The sequence below is a fragment of the Schistocerca gregaria genome, chromosome 7 (assembly GCF_023897955.1).
Source record: "Schistocerca gregaria isolate iqSchGreg1 chromosome 7, iqSchGreg1.2, whole genome shotgun sequence".
In the NCBI taxonomy this organism is placed as follows: domain Eukaryota; kingdom Metazoa; phylum Arthropoda; class Insecta; order Orthoptera; family Acrididae; genus Schistocerca; species Schistocerca gregaria.
In genome coordinates this window covers 11,853,145-11,873,276 of record NC_064926.1, presented here as the reverse complement: position 1 = coordinate 11,873,276, position 20,132 = coordinate 11,853,145, and positions in this window count along the sequence as shown.

The following is a 20,132-nucleotide window of genomic DNA, read 5'->3' as shown; positions in this document are numbered from 1 at the left end:
GATGCAATTTCAGTGTTTCAACAACACTCTGATAGTCCTCGGATTACAGAATGCCTCCAGATGTGCATCGGAAACTACTACTGGTCTTCGAGGGAACGATCAAAGCGTAGACTGTTTCAGATGTTACTCCCATGGAGGAATGTGCGCATGGTGACTGTTGTATTCAATCCCGATGCAATTTCTGTGTTTCAACACCATTCTGATAGTCCACAGATTACAGAATGCCTCCAGATGTGCATCGGAAACTACTACTGGTCTTCCAGGGAGCGATCAAATCCTAAACTGTTTGAGACATTACTCCCATGGAGGAAAGTGCGCATGGTGACTGTTGTATTCAATCCCGATGCAATTTGTGTGTTTCATCAACACTCTGATAGTCCACAGATTACAGAATGCCTCCAGATGTGCATAAGAAACTACTACTGGACTTCCAGGGAGCGATCAAATCCTAAACTGTTTGAGACATTACTCCCATAAAGGAAAGTGCACATGGTTATTGTTGTATTCAATCCCGATGCAATTTCTGTGTTCATCAACACTCTGATAGTCCACAGATTACAGAATGCCTCCAGATGTGCATTGGAAACTACTACTGGTCTTTCAGGGAGCGATCAAAGCGAAACTGTATGAGACATTACTCCCATGGAGGAAAGTGCGCATGGTGACTGTTTTATTCAATCCCGATGCAATTTCTGTGTTTCATCAACACTCTGATAGTCCACAGATTACAGAATGCTTCCAGATGTGGTTCGGAAACTACTACTGGTCTTCCAGTTAACGATCAAAGCGTAAACTGTTTGAAACATTACTCCCATGGAAGAAAATGCGCATGGTGACTGTTGTATTCAATCCCGATGCAATTTCTGTGTTTCAACAACACTCTGATAGTAAACAGATTACAGAATTCCTCCAGATGTGCATCGCAAACTACTACTGGTCTTCCAGGGAACGATTAAAGCGTAGACTGTTTGAGACATTACTCCCATGGAGGAAAGTGCGTATGGTGAGTGTTGTATTCAAACCCGACGCAATTTCTGTGTTTCATCAACACTCTGATTGTCCACAGATTACACAATGCCTCCAGATGTGCATCGGAAACTACTACTGGTCTTCCAGGGAGCGACCAAAGCGTCGACTCTTTGAGACATTGCTCCCATGGAGGAAAGTGCGCATGGTGACTGTTGTATTCAAACCCGATGCAATTTCTGTGTTTCATCAACACTTTGAAGGTCCACAGATTACAGAATGCCTCCAGATGTTCATCGGAAACTACTACTGGTCTTCCAGGGAACGATCAAAGCGTTGACTGTTTGAGACATTACTCCCATGGAGGAAAGTGCGCAAGGTGACTGTTGTATTCAATCCCGATGCAATTTCTGTGTTTCAACAACACTCTGATAGTAAACAGATTACAGAATTCCTCCAGATGTGCCTCGGAAACTACTACTGGTCTTCCAGGGAGCGATCAAATCCTAAACTGTTTGAGACATTACTCCCATGGAGGAAAGTGCGCATGGTTACTGTTGTATTCAATCCCGATGCAATTTCTGTGTTCATCAACACTCTGATAGTCCACAGATTACAGAATGCCTCCAGATGTGCATCGGAAACTACTACTGGTCTTTCAGGGAGCGATCAAAGCGAAACTGTATGAGACATTACTCCCATGGAGGAAAGTGCGCATGGTGACTGTTGTATTCAATCCCGATGCAATTTCTGTGTTTCAAGAACACTCTGATAGTAAACAGATTACAGAATGCCTCCAGATGTGCATCGGAAACTACTACTGATCTTCCAGGGATCTATCAAAGCGTAGGCTGTTTGAGACATTACTCCCATGGAGGAAAGTGGTCATGGTGACTCTTGTATTCAATCCCGCGTCAATTTCTGTGTTTCATCAACACTTTGAAGGTCCACAGATTACAGAATGCCTCCAGATGTGCATCGGAAACTACTACTGGTCTTCCAGGGAACGATCAAAGCGATGACAGTATGAGACATTATTCCAATGGAGAAATGTACGCATGGTGCCTGTTGTATTCAATCCCGAGGCAATTTCTGTGTTTCATCAACACTTTGAAGATCCACAGATTACAGATTGCCTCCAGATGTGCATCGGAAACTACTACTGGTCTTCCAGGGAACGATCAAAGCGTAGACTGTTTCAGACATTACTTTCATGGAATAAAGTGCGCATGGTGCCTGTTGTATTCAATACCGATGCAATATCAGTGTTTCAACAACACTCTGATAGTCCTCGGATTACAGAATGCCTCCAGATGTGCATCGGAAACTACTACTGGTCTTCGAGGGAACGATCAAAGCGTAGACTGTTTCAGATGTTACTCCCATGGAGGAAAGTGCGCATGGTGACTGTTGTATTCAATCCCGATGCAATTTCTGTGTTTCAACACCATTCTGATAGTCCACAGATTACAGAATGCCTCCAGATGTGCATCGGAAACTACTACTGGTCTTCCAGGGAGCGATCAAATCCTAAACTGTTTGAGACATTACTTCCATGGAGGAAAGTGCGCATGGTGACTGTTGTATTCAATCCCGATGCAATTTATGTGTTTCATCAACACTCTGATAGTCCACAGATTACAGAATGCCTCCAGATGTGCATCGGAAACTACTACTGGTCTTCCAGTTAACGATCAAAGCGTAGACTATTTGAGACATTACTCCTATGTAGGAAAGTGCGCATGGTGACTGTTGTATTCAATCCCGAAGCAATATCTCTGTTTCATCAACACTCTCATAGTCCACGGATAACAGAATGCCTCCAGATGTGCATCGGAAACTACTACTGGTCTTCCAGGGAGCGATCAAATCCTAAACTGTTTGAGACATTACTCCCATGGAGGAAAGTGCGCATGGTTACTGTTGTATTCAATCCCGATGCAATTTCTGTGTTCATCAACACTCTGATAGACTACAGATTACAGAATGCCTCCAGATGTGCATCGGAAACTACAACTGGCCTTCCAAGGAGCGATCAAAGCCTAAACTGTTTGAGACATTACTCCCATGTACGGAAGAGCGCATGGTGACTGTTGTATTCAATCCCGATGCAATTTCTGTGTTTCATCAACACTTTGAAGGTCCACAGATTACAGATTGCCTCCAGATGTGCATCGGAAACTACTACTGGTCTTCCAGGGAACGATCAAAGCGTAGACTGTTTCAGACATTACTTTCATGGAATAAAGTGCGCATGGTGCCTGTTGTATTCAATACCGATGCAATTTCAGTGTTTCAACAACACTCTGATAGTCCTCGGATTACAGAATGCCTCCAGATGTGCATCAGAAACTACTACTGGTTTTCGAGGGAACGATCAAAGCGTAGACTGTTTCAGATGTTACTCCCATGGAGGAAAGTGCGCATGGTGACTGTTATATTCAATCCCGATGCAATTTCTGTGTTTCAACACCATTCTGATAGTCCACAGACTACAGAATGCCTCCAGATGTGCATCGGAAACTACTACTGGTCTTCCAGGGAGCGATCAAATCCTAAACTGTTTGAGACATTACTCCCATGAAGGAAAGTGCGCATGGTGACTGTTGTATTCAATCCCGATGCAATTTATGTGTTTCATCAACACTCTGATAGTCCACAGATTACAGAATGCCTCCAGATGTGCATCGGAAACTACTACTGGTCTTCCAGGGAGCGATCAAATCCTAAACTGTTTGAGACATTACTCCCATGGAGGAAAGTGCGCATGGTTACTGTTGTATTCAATCCCGATGCAATTTCTGTGTTCATCAACACTCTGATAGTCCACAGATTACAGAATGCCTCCAGATGTGCATCGGAAACTACTACTGGTCTTCCAGGGAACGATTAAAGCGTAGACTGTTTGGCACATTACTCCCATAGAGGAATGCGCGAATGGTGAGTGTTGTATTCAACCCCGATGCAATTTCTGTGTTTCATCAACACTCTGATTGTCCACAGATTACACAATGCCTCCAGATGTGCATCGGAAACTACTACTGGTCTTCCAGGGAGCGACCAAAGCGTCGACTGTTTGAGACATTGCTCCCATGGAGGAAAATGCGCATGGTGACTGTTGTATTCAAACCCGATGCAATTTCTGTGTTTCATCAACACTTTGAAGGTCCACAGATTACAGAATGACTCCAGATGTTCATCGGAAACTACTACTGGTCTTCCAGGGAACGATCAAAGCGTTGACTGTTTGAGACATTACTCCCATGGAGGAAAGTCCGCATGGTGACTGTTGTATTCAATCCCGATGCAATTTCTGTGTTTCAAAAACACTCTGATAGTAAACAGATTACAGAATTCCTCCAGATGTGCATCCGAAACTACTACTGGTCTTGAGGTAACGATCAAAGCGTAGGATGGTTGAGACATTACTCCCATGGAGGAAAGTGCGGATGGTGACAGTTGTATTCAATCCCGATGCAATTAATGTGTTCATCAACACTCTGATAGACTACAGATTACAGAATGCCTCCTGATGTGCATCGGAAACTACATCTGGCCTTCCAAGGAGCGATCAAAGCCTAAACTGTTTGAGACATTACTCCCATGTACGGAAGAGCGCATGGTGACTTTTGTATTCAGTCCCGAAGCAATTTCTGTGTTTCATCAACACTTTGAAGGTCCACAGATTACAGATTGCCTCCAGATGTGCATCGGAAATTACTACTGGTCTTCCAGGGAACGATCAAAGCGTAGACTGTTTCAGACATTACTTTCATGGAATAAAGTGCGCATGGTGCCTGTTGTATTCAACACCGATGCAATTTCAGTGTTTCAACAACACTCTGATAGTCCTCGGATTACAGAATGCCTCCAGATGTGCATCGGAAACTACTACTGGTCTTCGAGGGAACGATCAAAGCGTAGACTGTTTCAGATGTTACTCCCATGGAGGAAAGTGGGCATGGTGACTGTTGTATTCAATCCCGATGCAATTTCTGTGTTTCAACACCATTCTGATAATCCACAGATTACAGAATGCCTCCAGATGTGCATCGGAAACTACTACTGGTCTTCCAGGGAGCGATCAAATCCTAAACTGTTTGAGACATTACTCCCATGGAGGAAAGTGCGCATGGTGACTATTGTATTCAATCCCGATGCAATTTGTGTGTTTCATCAACACTCTGATAGTCCACAGATTACAGAATGCCTCCAGATGTGCATAAGAAACTACTACTGGACTTCCAGGGAGCGATCAAATCCTAAACTGTTTGAGACATTACTCCCATAAAGGAAAGTGCACATGGTTATTGTTGTATTCAATCCCGATGCAATTTCTGTGTTCATCAACACTCTGATAGTCCACAGATTACAGAATGCCTCCAGATGTGCATTGGAAACTACTACTGGTCTTTCAGGGAGCGATCAAAGCGAAACTGTATGAGACATTACTCCCATGGAGGAAAGTGCGCATGGTGACTGTTTTATTCAATCCCGATGCAATTTCTGTGTTTCATCAACACTCTGATAGTCCACAGATTACAGAATGCTTCCAGATGTGGTTCGGAAACTACTACTGGTCTTCCAGTTAACGATCAAAGCGTAAACTGTTTGAAACATTACTCCCATGGAAAAAAATGCGCATGGTGACTGTTGTATTCAATCCCGATGCAATTTCTGTGTTTCAACAACACTCTGATAGTAAACAGATTACAGAATTCCTCCAGATGTGCATCGCAAACTACTACTGGTCTTCCAGGGAACGATTAAAGCGTAGACTGTTTGAGACATTACTCCCATGGAGGAAAGTGCGTATGGTGAGTGTTGTATTCAAACCCGATGCAATTTCTGTGTTTCATCAACACTCTGATTGTCCACAGATTACACAATGCCTCCAGATGTGCATCGGAAACTACTACTGGTCTTCCAGGGAGCGACCAAAGCGTCGACTGTTTGAGACATTGCTCCCATGGAGGAAAGTGCTCATGGTGACTGTTGTATTCAAACCCGATGCAATTTCTGTGTTTCATCAACACTTTGAAGGTCCACAGATTACAGAATGCCTCCAGATGTTCATCGGAAACTACTACTGGTCTTCCAGGGAACGATCAAAGCGTTGACTGTTTGAGACATTACTCCCATGGAGGAAAGTGCGCAAGGTGACTGTTGTGTTCAATCCAGATGCAATTTCAGTGTTTCAACAACACTCTGATAGTCCACAGATTACAGAATGCGTCCAGATGTGCATCGGAAACTACTACTGGTCTCCAGGGAACGATCAAAGCGTAGACAGTTTGAGACATTACTCCCATGGAGGAAAGTCCGCATGGTGACTGTTGTATTCAATCCCGATGCAATTTCTGTGTTTCAACAACACTCTGATAGTAAACAAATTACAGAATTCCTCCAGATGTGCATCCGAAACTACTACTGGTCTTGAGGTAACGATCAAAGCGTAGGATGTTTGAGACATTACTCCCATGGAGGAAGGTGCGCATTGTGACTGTTGTATTCAATCCCGATGCAATTTCTGTGTTTCATCAACACTCTGATATTCCACAGATTACAGAATGCTACCAGATGCGCATCGGAAACTACTACTGGTGTTCAAGGGAACGATCAAAACTTAGACTGTTTGAGACACTACTCCCATGCAGGAAAGTGGGCATGGTGACTGTTGTATTCAATCCCGACGCAATTTCTTTGTTTCGTCAACACTTTGAGGGTCCACAGATTACAGATTGCCTCCAGATGTGCATCGGAAACTACTACTGGTCTTCCAGGGAACGATCAAAGCGTAGACTGTTTCAGACATTACTTTCATGGAATAAAGTGCGCATGGTGCCTGTTGTATTCAACACCGAGGCAATTTCAGTGTTTGAACAACACTCTGATAGTCCTCGGATTACAGAATGCCTCCAGATGTGCATCGGAAACTACTACTGGTCTTCGAGGGAACGATCAAAGCGTAGACTGTTTCAGATGTTACTCCCATGGAGGAAAGTGCGCATGGTGACTGTTGTATTCAATCCCGATGCAATTTCTGTGTTTCAACACCATTCTGATAGTCCACAGATTACAGAATGCCTCCAGATGTGCATCGGAAACTACTACTGGTCTTCCAGGGAGCGATCAAATCCTAAACTGTTTGAGACATTACTCCCATGGAGGAAAGTGCGCATGGTTACTGTTGTATTCAATCCCGATGCAATTTCTGTGTTCATCAACACTCTGATAGTCCACAGATTACAGAATGCCTCCAGATGTGCATCGGAAACTACTACTGGTCTTCCAGGGAGCGATCAAATCCTAAACTGTTTCAGACATTACTCCCATGGAGGAAAGTGCGCATGGTTACTGTTGTATTCAATCCCGATGCAATTTCTGTGTTCATCAACACTCTGATGGTCCACAGATTACAGAATGCCTCCAGATGTGCATCGGAAACTACTACTGGTCTTCCAGGGAGCGACCAAAGCGTCGACTGTTTGAGACATTGCTCCCATGGAGGAAAGTGCGCATGGTGACTGTTGTATTGAAACCCGGAGCAATTTATGTGTTTCATCAACACTTTGAAGGTCCACAGATTACAGAATGCCTCCAGATGTTCATCGGAAACTACTACTGGTCTTCCAGGGAACGATCAAAGCGTTGACTGTTTGAGACATTACTCCTATGGAGGAAAGTGCGCATGGTGACTGTTGTGTTCAATCCGGATGCAATTTCAGTGTTTCAACAACACTCTGATAGTCCACAGATTACAGAATTCGTCCAGATGTGCATCGGAAACTACTACTGGTCTCCAGGGAACGATCAAAGCGTAGACAGTTTGAGACATTACTCCCATGGAGGAAAGTCCGCATGGTGACTGTTGTCTTCAATCCCGATGCAATTTCTGTGTTTCAACAACACTCTGATAGTAAACAGATTACAGAATTCCTCCAGATGTGCATCCGAAAGTACTACTGGTCTTGAGGTAACGATCAAAGCGTAGGATGTTTGAGACATTACTCCCATGGAGGAAAGTGCGGATGGTGACTGTTGTATTCAATCCCGATGCAATTTCTGTGTTCATCAACACTCTGATAGACTACAGATTACAGAATGCCTCCAGTTGTGCATCCGAAACTACAACTGGCCTTCCAAGGAGCGATCAAAGCCTAAACTGTTTGAGACATTACTCCCATATACGGAAGAGCGCATGGTGACTGTTGTACTCAATCCCGATGCAATTTCTGTGTTTCATCAACACTTTGAAGGACCACAAATTATAGATTGCCTCCAGATGTGCATCGGAAACTACTACTGGTCTTCCAGGGAACGATCAAAGCGTAGACTGTTTCAGACATTACTTTCATGGAATAAAGTGCGCATGGTGCCTGTTGTATTCAACACCGATGCAATTTCAGTGTTTCAACAACACTCTGATAGTCCTCGGATTACAGAATGCCTCCAGATGTGCATCGGAAACTACTACTGGTCTTCGAGGGAACGATCAAAGCGTAGACTGTTTCAGATGTTACTCCCATGGAGGAATGTGCGCATGGCTACTGTTGTATTCAATCCCGATGCAATTTCTGTGTTCATCAACACTCTGATAGTCCACAGAATACAGAATGCCTCCAGATGTGCATCGGAAACTACTACTGGTCTTTCAGGGAGCGATCAAAGCGAAACTGTATGAGACATTACTCCCATGGAGGAAATTGCGCATGGTGACTGTTGTATTCAATCCCGATGCAATTTCTGTGTTTCATCAACACTCTGATAGTCCACAGATTACAGAATGCTTCCAGAAGTGGTTCGGAAACTACTACTGGTCTTCCAGTTAACGATCAAAGCGTAGACTATTTGAGACATTACTCCATTGTATCAAAGTGCGCATGGTGACTGTTGTATTCAATCCCGATGCAATATCTCTGTTTCATCAACACTCTCATAGTCCACAGATTACAGAATGCCTCCAGATGTGCATCGGAATCTACTACTGGTCTTCCAGGGAACGATCAAAGCGTAAACTGTTTGAGACATTACTCCCATGGAAGAAAGTGCGCATGGTGAGTGTTGTATTCAATCCCGATGCAATTTCTGTGTTTCAACAACACTCTGATAGTAAACAGATTACAGAATTCCTCCAGATGTGCATCGGAAACTACTACTGGTCTTCCAGGGAACGATTAAAGCGTAGACTGTTTGAGACATTACTCCCATGGAGGAAAGTGCGTATGGTGAGTGTTGTATTCAAACCCGATGCAATTTCTGTGTTTCATCAACACTCTGATTGTCCACAGATTACACAATTCCTCCAGATGTGCATCGGAAACTACTACTGGTCTTCCAGGGAACGATTAAAGCGTAGACTGTTTGAGACATTACTCCCATGGAGGAAAGTGCGTATGGTGAGTGTTGTATTCAATCCCGATGCAATTTCTGTGTTTCATCAACACTCTGATTGTCCACAGATTACACAATGCCTCCAGATGTGCATCGGAAACTACTACTGGTCTTCCAAGGAGCGACCAAAGCGTAGGATGTTTGCGACATTCGTCCCATGGAGGAAAGTGCGGATGGTGACTGTTGTATTCAATCCCGATGCAATTTCTGTGTTCATCAACACTCTGATAGACTACAGATTACAGAATGCCTCCAGATGTGCATCGGAAACTACAACTGGCCTTCCAAGGAGCGATCAAAGCCTAAACTGTTTGAGACATTACTCCCATGTACGGAAGAGCGCATGGTGACTGTTGTATTCAATCCCGATGCATTTTCTGTGTTTCGTCAACACTTTGAGGGTCCACAGATTACAGATTGCCTCCAGATGTGCATCGGAAACTACTACTGGTCTTCCAGGGAACGATCAAAGCGTAGACTGTTTCAGACATTACTTTCATGGAATAAAGTGCGCATGGTGTCTGCTGTATTCAACACCGATGCAATTTCAGTGTTTCAACAACACTCTGATAGTCCTCGGATTACAGAATGCCTCCAGGTTTGCATCGGAAACTACTACTGGTCTTCGAGGGAACGATCAAAGCGTAGACTGTTTCAGATGTTACTCCCATGGAGGAAAGTGCGCATGGTGACTGTTGTATTCAATCCCGATGCAATTTCTGTGTTTCAACACCATTCTGATAGTCCACAGACTACAGAATGCCTCCAGATGTGCATCGGAAACTACTACTGGTCTTCCAGGGAGCGATCAAATCCTAAACTGTTTGAGACATTCCTCCCATGGAGGAAAGTGCGCATGGTTACTGTTGTATTCAATCCCGATGCAATTTCTGTGTTCATCAACACTCTGATAGTCCACAGATTACAGAATGCCTCCAGATGTGCATCGGAAACTACTACTGGTCTTCCAGGGAGCGATCAAATCCTAAACTGTTTCAGACATTACTCCCATGGAGGAAAGTGCGCATGGTTACTGTTGTATTCAATCCCGATGCAATTTCTGTGTTCATCAACACTCTGATAGTCTACAGATTACAGAAGGCCTCCAGATGTGCATCGGAAACTACTACTGGTCTTTCAGGGAGCGATCAAAGAGAAACTGTATGAGACATTACTCCCATGGAGAAAGTGCGCATGGTGACTGTTGTATTCAATCCCGATGCAATTTCTGTGTTTCATCAACACTCTGATAGTCCACAGATTACAGAATGCTTCCAGATGTGGTTCGGAAACTACTACTGGTCTTCCAGTTAACGATCAAAGCGTAGACTATTTAAGACATTACTCCTATGTAGGAAAGTGCGCATGGTGACTGTTGTATTCAATCCCGATGCAATATCTCTGTTTCATCAACACTCTCATAGTCCACAGATTACAGAATGCCTCCAGATGTGCATCGGAATCTACTACTGGTCTTCCAGGGAACGATGAAACCGTAAACTGTTTGAGACATTACTCCCATGGCAGAAAGTGCGAATGGTGACTGTTGTATTCAATCCCGATGCAATTTCTGTGTTTCAACAACACTCTGATAGTAAACAGATTACAGAATGCCTCCAGATGTGCATCGGAAACTACTACTGGTCTTCCAGGGAGCGACCAAAGCGTCGACTGCTTGAGACATTGCTCCCATGGAGGGAAGTGCGCATGGTGACTGTTGTATTCAAACCCGGAGCAACTTCTGTGTTTCATCAACACTTTGAAGGTCCACAGATTACAGAATGCCTCCAGATGTTCATCGGAAACTACTACTGGTCTTCCAGGGAACGATCAAAGCGTTGACTGTTTGAGACATTACTCCTATGGAGGAAAGTGCGCATGGTGACTGTTGTGTTCAATCCGGATGCAATTTCAGTGTTTCAACAACACTCTGATAGTCCACAGATTACAGAATTCGTCCAGATGTGCATCGGAAACTACTACTGGTCTCCAGGGAACGATCAAAGCGTAGACAGTTTGAGACATTACTCCCATGGAGGAAAGTCCGCATGGTGACTGTTGTCTTCAATCCCGATGCAATTTCTGTGTTTCAACAACACTCTGATAGTAAACAGATTACAGAATTCCTCCATATGTGCATCCGAAAGTACTACTGGTCTTGAGGTAACGATCAAAGCTTAGGATGTTTGAGACATTACTCCCATGGAGGAAAGTGCGGATGGTGACTGTTGTATTCAATCCCGATGCAATTTCTGTGTTCATCAACACTCTGATAGACTACAGATTACAGAATGCATCCAGATGTGCATCGGAAACTACAACTGGCCTTCCAACGAGCGATCAAAGCTTAAACTGTTTGAGACATTACTCCCATATACGGAAGAGCGCATGGTGACTGTTGTATTCAATCCCGATGCAATTTCTGTGTTTCATCAACACTTTGTAGGACCACAAATTATAGATTGCCTCCAGATGTGCATCGGAAACTACTACTGGTCTTCCAGGGAACGATCAAAGCGTAGACTGTTTCAGACATTACTTTCATGGAATAAAGTGCGCATGGTGCCTGTTGTATTCAACACCGATGCAATTTCAGAGTTTCAACAACACTCTGATAGTCCTCGGATTACAGAATGCCTCCAGATGTGCATCGGAAACTACTACTGGTCTTCGAGGGAACGATCAAAGCGTAGACTGTTTCAGATGTTACTCCCATGGAGAAAAGTGCGCATGGTGACTGTTGTATTCAATCCCGATGCAATTTCTGTGTTTCAACACCATTCAGATAGTCCACAGATTACAGAATGCCTCCAGATGTGCATCGGAAACTACTACTTGTCTTCCAGGGAGCGATCAAATCCTAAACTGTTTGAGACATTACTCCCATGGAGGAATGTGCGCATGGTTACTGTTGTATTCAATCCCGATGCAATTTCTGTGTTCATCAACACTCTGATAGTCCACAGATTACAGAATGCCTCCAGATGTGCATCGGAAACTACTACTGGTCTTTCAGGGAGCGATCAAAGCGAAACTGTATGAGACATTACTCCCATGGAGGAAAGTGCGCATGGTGACTGTTGTATTCAATCCCGATGCAATTTCTGTGTTTCATCAACATTCTGATAGTCCACAGATTACAGAATGCTTCCAGAAGTGGTTCGGAAACTACTACTGCTCTTCCAGTTAACGATCAAAGCGTAGACTATTTGAGACATTACTCCCATGTAGGAAAGTGCGCATGGTGACTGTTGTATTCAATCCCGATGCAATATCTCTGTTTCATCAACACTCTCATAGTCCACAGATTACAGAATGCCTCCAGATGTGCATCGGAATCTACTACTGGTGTTCCAGGGAACGATCAAAGCGTAAACTGTTTGAGACATTACTCCCATGGAAGAAAGTGCGCATGGTGACTGTTGTATTCAATCCCGATGCAATTTCTGTGTTTCAACAACACTCTGATAGTAAACAGATTACAGAATTCCTCCAGATGTGCATCGGAAACTACTACTGGTCTTCCAGGGAACGATTAAAGCGTAGACTGTTTGAGACATTACTCCCATGGAGGAAAGTGCGTATGGTGAGTGTTTTATTCAAACCCGATGCAATTTCTGTGTTTCATCAACACTCTGATAGTCCACAGATTACACAATTCCTCCAGATGTGCATCGGAAACTACTACTGGTCTTCAAGGGAACGATTAAAGCGTAGACTGTTTGAGACATTACTCCCATGGAGGAAAGTGCGTATGGTGAGTGTTGTATTCAATCCCGATGCAATTTCTGTGTTTCATCAACACCCTGATTGTCCACAGATTACACAATGCCTCCAGATGTGCATCGGAAACTACTACTGGTCTTCCAAGGAGCGACCAAAGCGTAGGATGTTTGCGACATTCCTCCCATGGAGGGAAGTGCGGATGGTGACTGTTGTATTCAATCCCGATGCAATTTCTGTGTTCATCAACACTCTGATAGACTAGAGATTACAGAATGCCTCCAGATGTGCATCGGAAACTACAACTGGCTTTCCAAGGAGCGATCAAAGCCTAAACTGTTTGAGACATTACTCCCATGTACGGAAGAGCGCATGGTGACTGTTGTATTCAATCGCGATGCAATTTCTGTGTTTCGTCAACACTTTGAGGGTCCACAGATTACAGATTGCCTCCAGATGTGCATCGGAAACTACTACTGGTCTTCCAGGGAACGATCAAAGCGTAGACTGTTTCAGACATTACTTTCATGGAATAAAGTGCGCATGGTGTCTGTTGTATTCAACACCGATGCAATTTCAGTGTTTCAACAACACTCTGATAGTCCTCGGATTACAGAATGCCTCCAGGTTTGCATCGGAAACTACTACTGGTCTTCGAGGGAACGATCAAAGCGTAGACTGTTTCAGATGTTACTCCCATGGAGGAAAGTGCGCATGGTGACTGTTGTATTCAATCCCGATGCAATTTCTGTGTTTCAACACCATTCTGATAGTCCACAGACTACAGAATGCCTCCAGATGTGCATCGGAAACTACTACTGGTCTTCCAGGGAGCGATCAAATCCTAAACTGTTTGAGACATTACTCCCATGGAGGAAAGTGCGCATGGTGACTGTTGTATTCAATCCCGATGCAATTTGTGTGTTTCATCAACACTCTGATAGTCCACAGATTACAGAATGCCTCCAGATGTGCAGCGGAAACTACTACTGGTCTTCCAGGGAGCGATCAAATCCTAAACTGTTTGAGACATTACTCCCATGGAGGAAAGTGCGCATGGTTACTATTGTATTCAATCTCGATGCAATTTCTGTGTTCATCAACACTCTGATAGTCCACAGATTACAGAATGCCTCCAGATGTGCATCGGAAACTACTACTGGTCTTTCAGGGACCGATCAAAGAGAAACTGTATGAGACATTACTCCCATGGAGGAAAGTGCACATGGTGAGTGTTGTATTCAATCCCGATGCAATTTCTGTGTTCATCAACACTCTGATAGTCCACAGATTACAGAATGCCTCCAGATGTGCATCGGAAACTACAACTGGCTTTCCAAGGAGCGATCAAAGCCTAAACTGTTTGAGACATTACTCCCATGTACGGAAGAGCGCATGGTGACTGTTGTATTCAATCGCGATGCAATTTCTGTGTTTCGTCAACACTTTGAGGGTCCACAGATTACAGATTGCCTCCAGATGTGCATCGGAAACTACTACTGGTCTTCCAGGGAACGATCAAAGCGTAGACTGTTTCAGACATTACTTTCATGGAATAAAGTGCGCATGGTGTCTGTTGTATTCAACACCGATGCAATTTCAGTGTTTCAACAACACTCTGATAGTCCTCGGATTACAGAATGCCTCCAGGTTTGCATCGGAAACTACTACTGGTCTTCGAGGGAACGATCAAAGCGTAGACTGTTTCAGATGTTACTCCCATGGAGGAAAGTGCGCATGGTGACTGTTGTATTCAATCCCGATGCAATTTCTGTGTTTCAACACCATTCTGATAGTCCACAGACTACAGAATGCCTCCAGATGTGCATCGGAAACTACTACTGGTCTTCCAGGGAGCGATCAAATCCTAAACTGTTTGAGACATTACTCCCATGGAGGAAAGTGCGCATGGTGACTGTTGTATTCAATCCCGATGCAATTTGTGTGTTTCATCAACACTCTGATAGTCCACAGATTACAGAATGCCTCCAGATGTGCAGCGGAAACTACTACTGGTCTTCCAGGGAGCGATCAAATCCTAAACTGTTTGAGACATTACTCCCATGGAGGAAAGTGCGCATGGTTACTATTGTATTCAATCTCGATGCAATTTCTGTGTTCATCAACACTCTGATAGTCCACAGATTACAGAATGCCTCCAGATGTGCATCGGAAACTACTACTGGTCTTTCAGGGACCGATCAAAGAGAAACTGTATGAGACATTACTCCCATGGAGGAAAGTGCACATGGTGAGTGTTGTATTCAATCCCGATGTAATTTCTGTGTTCATCAACACTCTGATAGTCCACAGATTACAGAATGCCTCCAGATGTGCATCGGAAACTACTACTGGTCTTCCAAGGAGCGATTAAAGCGTAGGATGTTTGAGTCATTACTCCCATGGAGGAAAGTGCGGATGGTGACTGTTGTATTCAATCCCGATGCAATTTCTGTGTTCATCAACACTCTGATAGACTACAGATTACAGAATGCCTCCAGATGTGCATCGGAAACTACAACTGGCCTTCCAAGGAGCGATCAAAGCCTAAACTGTTTGAGACATTACTCCCATGTACGGAAGAGCGCATGGTGACTGTTGTATTCAATCCCGATGCAATTTCTGTGTTTCATCAACACTTTGAAGGTCTACAGATTACAGATTGCCTCCAGATGTGCATCGGAAACTACTACTGGTCTTCCAGGGAACGATCAAAGCGTAGACTGTTTCAGACATTACTTTCATGGAATAAAGTGCGCATGGTGCCTGTTGTATTCAACACCGATGCAATTTCAGTGTTTCAACAACACTCTGATAGTCCTCGGATTACAGAATGCCTCCAGATGTGCATCGGAAACTACTACTGGTCTTCGAGGGAACGATCAAAGCGTAGACTGTTTCAGATGTTACTCCCATGGAGGAAAGTGGGCATGGTGACTGTTGTATTCAATCCCGATGCAATTTCTGTGTTTCAACACCATTCTGATAGTCCACAGATTACAGAATACCTCCAGATGTGCATCGGAAACTACTACTGGTCTTCCAGGGAGCGATCAAATCCTAAACTGTTTGAGACATTACTCCCATGGAGGAATGTGCGCATGGTTACTGTTGTATTCAATCCCGATGCAATTTCTGTGTTCATCAACACTCTGATAGTCCACAGATTACAGAATGCCTCCAGATGTGCATCGGAAACTACTACTGGTCTTTCAGGGAGCGATCAAAGCGAAACTGTATGAGACATTACTCCCATGGAGGAAAGTGCGCATGGTGACTGTTGTATTCAATCCCGATGCAATTTCTGTGTTTCATCAACACTCTGATAGTCCACAGATTACAGAATGCTTCCAGAAGTGGTTCGGAAACTACTACTGGTCTTCCAGTTAACGATCAAAGCGTAGACTATTTGAGACATTACTCCCATGTAGGAAAGAGCGCATGGTGACTGTTGTATTCAATCCCGATGCAATATCTCTGTTTCATCAACACTCTCATAGTCCACAGATTACAGAATGCCTCCAGATGTGCATCGGAATCTACTACTGGTCTTCCAGGGAACGATCAAAGCGTAAACTGTTTGAGACATTACTCCCATGGAAGAAAGTGCGCATGGTGACTGTTGTATTCAATCCCGATGCATTTTCTGTGTTTCACAACACTCTGATAGTAAACAGATTACAGAATTCCTCCAGATGTGCATCGGAAACTACTACTGGTCTTCCAGGGAACGATTAAAGCGTAGACTGTTTGAGACATTACTCCCATGGAGGAAAGTGCGTATGGTGAGTGTTGTATTCAATCCCGATGCAATTTCTGTGTTTCATCAACACTATGATTGTCCACAGATTACACAATGCCTCCAGATGTGCATCGGAAACTACTACTGGTCTTCCAAGGAGCGACCAAAGCGTAGGATGTTTGCGACATTCCTCCCATGGAGGAAAGTGCGGATGGTGACTGTTGTATTCAATCCCGATGCAATTTCTGTGTTCATCAACACTCTGATAGACTACAGATTACAGAATGCCTCCAGATGTGCATCGGAAACTACTACTGGTCTTCCAGGGAGCGATCAAAGCCTAAACTGTTTGAGACATTACTCCCATGTACGGAAGAGCGCATGGTGACTGTTGTATTCAATCCCGATGCAATTTCTGTGTTTCGTCAACACTTTGAGGGTCCACAGATTACAGATTGCCTCCAGATGTGCATCGGAAACTACTACTGGTCTTCCAGGGAACGATCAAACCGTAGACTGTTTCAGATGTTACTCCCATGGAGGAAAGTGCGTATGGTGACTGTTGTATTCAATCCCGATGCAATTTCTGTGTTTCATCAACACTATGATTGTCCACAGATTACACAATGCCTCCAGATGTGCATCGGAAACTACTACTGGTCTTCCAAGGAGCGACCAAAGCGTAGGATGTTTGCGACATTCCTCCCATGGAGGAAAGTGCGGATGGTGACTGTTGTATTCAATCCCGATGCAATTTCTGTGTTCATCAACACTCTCATAGTCCACAGATTACAGAATGCCTCCAGATGTGCATCGGAATCTACTACTGGTCTTCCAGGGAACGATCAAAGCGTAAACTGTTTGAGACATTACTTTCATGGAATAAAGTGCGCATGGTGTCTGTTGTATTCAACACCGATGCAGTTTCAGTGTTTCAACAACACTCTGATAGTCCTCGGATTACAGAATGCCTCCAGGTTTGCATCGGAAACTACTACTGGTCTTCGAGGGAACGATCAAAGCGTAGACTGTTTCAGATGTTACTCCCATGGAGGAAAGTGCGCATGGTGACTGTTGTATTCAATCCCGATGCAATTTCTGTGTTTCAACACCATTCTGATAGTCCACAGACTACAGAATGCCTCCAGATGTGCATCGGAAACTACTACTGGTCTTCCAGGGAGCGATCAAATCCTAAACAGTTTGAGACATTACTCCCATGGAGGAAAGTGCGCATGGTGACTGTTGTATTCAATCCCGATGCAATTTGTGTGTTTCATCAACACTCTGATAGTCTACAGATTACAGAATGCCTCCAGATGTGCAGCGGAAACTACTACTGGTCTTCCAGGGAGCGATCAAATCCTAAACTGTTTGAGACATTACTCCCATGCAGGAAAGTGCGCATGGTTACTGTTGTATTCAATCTCGATGCAATTTCTGTGTTCATCAACACTCTGATAGTCCACAGACTACAGAATGCCTCCAGATGTGCATCGGAAACTACTACTGGTCTTTCAGGGAGCGATCAAAGAGAAACTGTATGAGACATTACTCCCATGGAGGAAAGTGCGCATGGTGAGTGTTGTATTCAATCCCGATGCAATTTCTGTGTTCATCAACACTCTGATAGTCCACAGATTACAGAATGCCTCCAGATGTGCATCGGAAACTACTACTGGTCTTCCAAGGAGCGATTAAAGCGTAGGATGTTTGAGTCATTACTCCCATGGAGGAAAGTGCGGATGGTGACTGTTGTATTCAATCCCGATGCAATTTCTGTGTTCATCAACACTCTGATAGACTACAGATTACAGAATGCCTCCAGATGTGCATCGGAAACTACAACTGGCCTTCCAAGGAGCGATCAAAGCCTAAACTGTTTGAGACATTACTCCCATGTACGGAAGAGCGCATGGTGACTGTTGTATTCAATCCCGATGCATTTTCTGTGTTTCATCAACACTTTGAAGGTCCACAGATTACAGATTGCCTCCAGATGTGCATCGGAAACTACTACTGGTCTTCCAGGGAACGATCAAAGCGTAGACTGTTTCAGACATTACTTTCATGGAATAAAGTGCGCATGGTGCCTGTTGTATTCAACACCGATGCAATTTCAGTGTTTCAACAACACTCTGATAGTCCTCGGATTACAGAATGCCTCCAGATGTGCATCGGAAACTACTACTGGTCTTCGAGGGAACGATCAAAGCGTAGACTGTTTCAGATGTTACTCCCATGGAGGAAAGTGGGCATGGTGACTGTTGTATTCAATCCCGATGCAATTTCTGTGTTTCAACACCATTCTGATAGTCCACAGATTACAGAATGCCTCCAGATGTGCATCGGAAACTACTACTGGTCTTCCAGGGAGCGATCAAATCCTAAACTGTGTGAGACATTACTCCCATGGAGGAATGTGCGCATGGTTACTGTTGTATTCAATCCCGATGCAATCTCTGTGTTCATCAACACTCTGATAGTCCACAGATTACAGAATGCCTCCAGATGTGCATCGGAAACTACTACTGGTCTTTCAGGGAGCGATCAAAGCGAAACTGTATGACACATTACTCCCATGGAGGAAAGTGCGCATGGTGACTGTTGTATTCAATCCCGATGCAATTTCTGTGTTTCATCAACACTCTGATAGTCCACAGATTACAGAATGCTTCCAGAAGTGGTTCGGAAACTACTACTGGTCTTCCAGTTAACGATCAAAGCGTAGACTATTTGAGACATTACTCCCATGTAGGAAAGAGCGCATGGTGACTGTTGTATTCAATCCCGATGCAATATCTCTGTTTCATCAACACTCTCATAGTCCACACATTACAGAATGCCTCCAGATGTGCATCGGAATCTACTACTGGTCTTCCAGGGAACGATCAAAGCGTAAACTGTTTGAGACATTACTCCCATGGAAGAAAGTGCGCATGGTGACTGTTGTATTCAATCCCGATGCAATTTCTGTGTTTCAACAACACTCTGATAGTAAACAAATTACAGAATTCCTCCAGATGTGCATCGGAAACTACTACTGGTCATCCAGGGAACGATTAAAGCGTAGACTGTTTGAGACATTACTCCCATGGAGGAAAGTGCGTATGGTGAGTGTTGTATTCAAACCCGATGCAATTTCTGTGTTTCATCAACACTCTGATTGTCCACAGATTACACAATTCCTCCAGATGTGCATCGGAAACTACTACTGGTCTTCCAGGGAACGATTAAAGCGTAGACTGTTTGAGACATTACTCACATGGAGGAAAGTGCGTATGGTGAGTGTTGTATTCAATCCCGA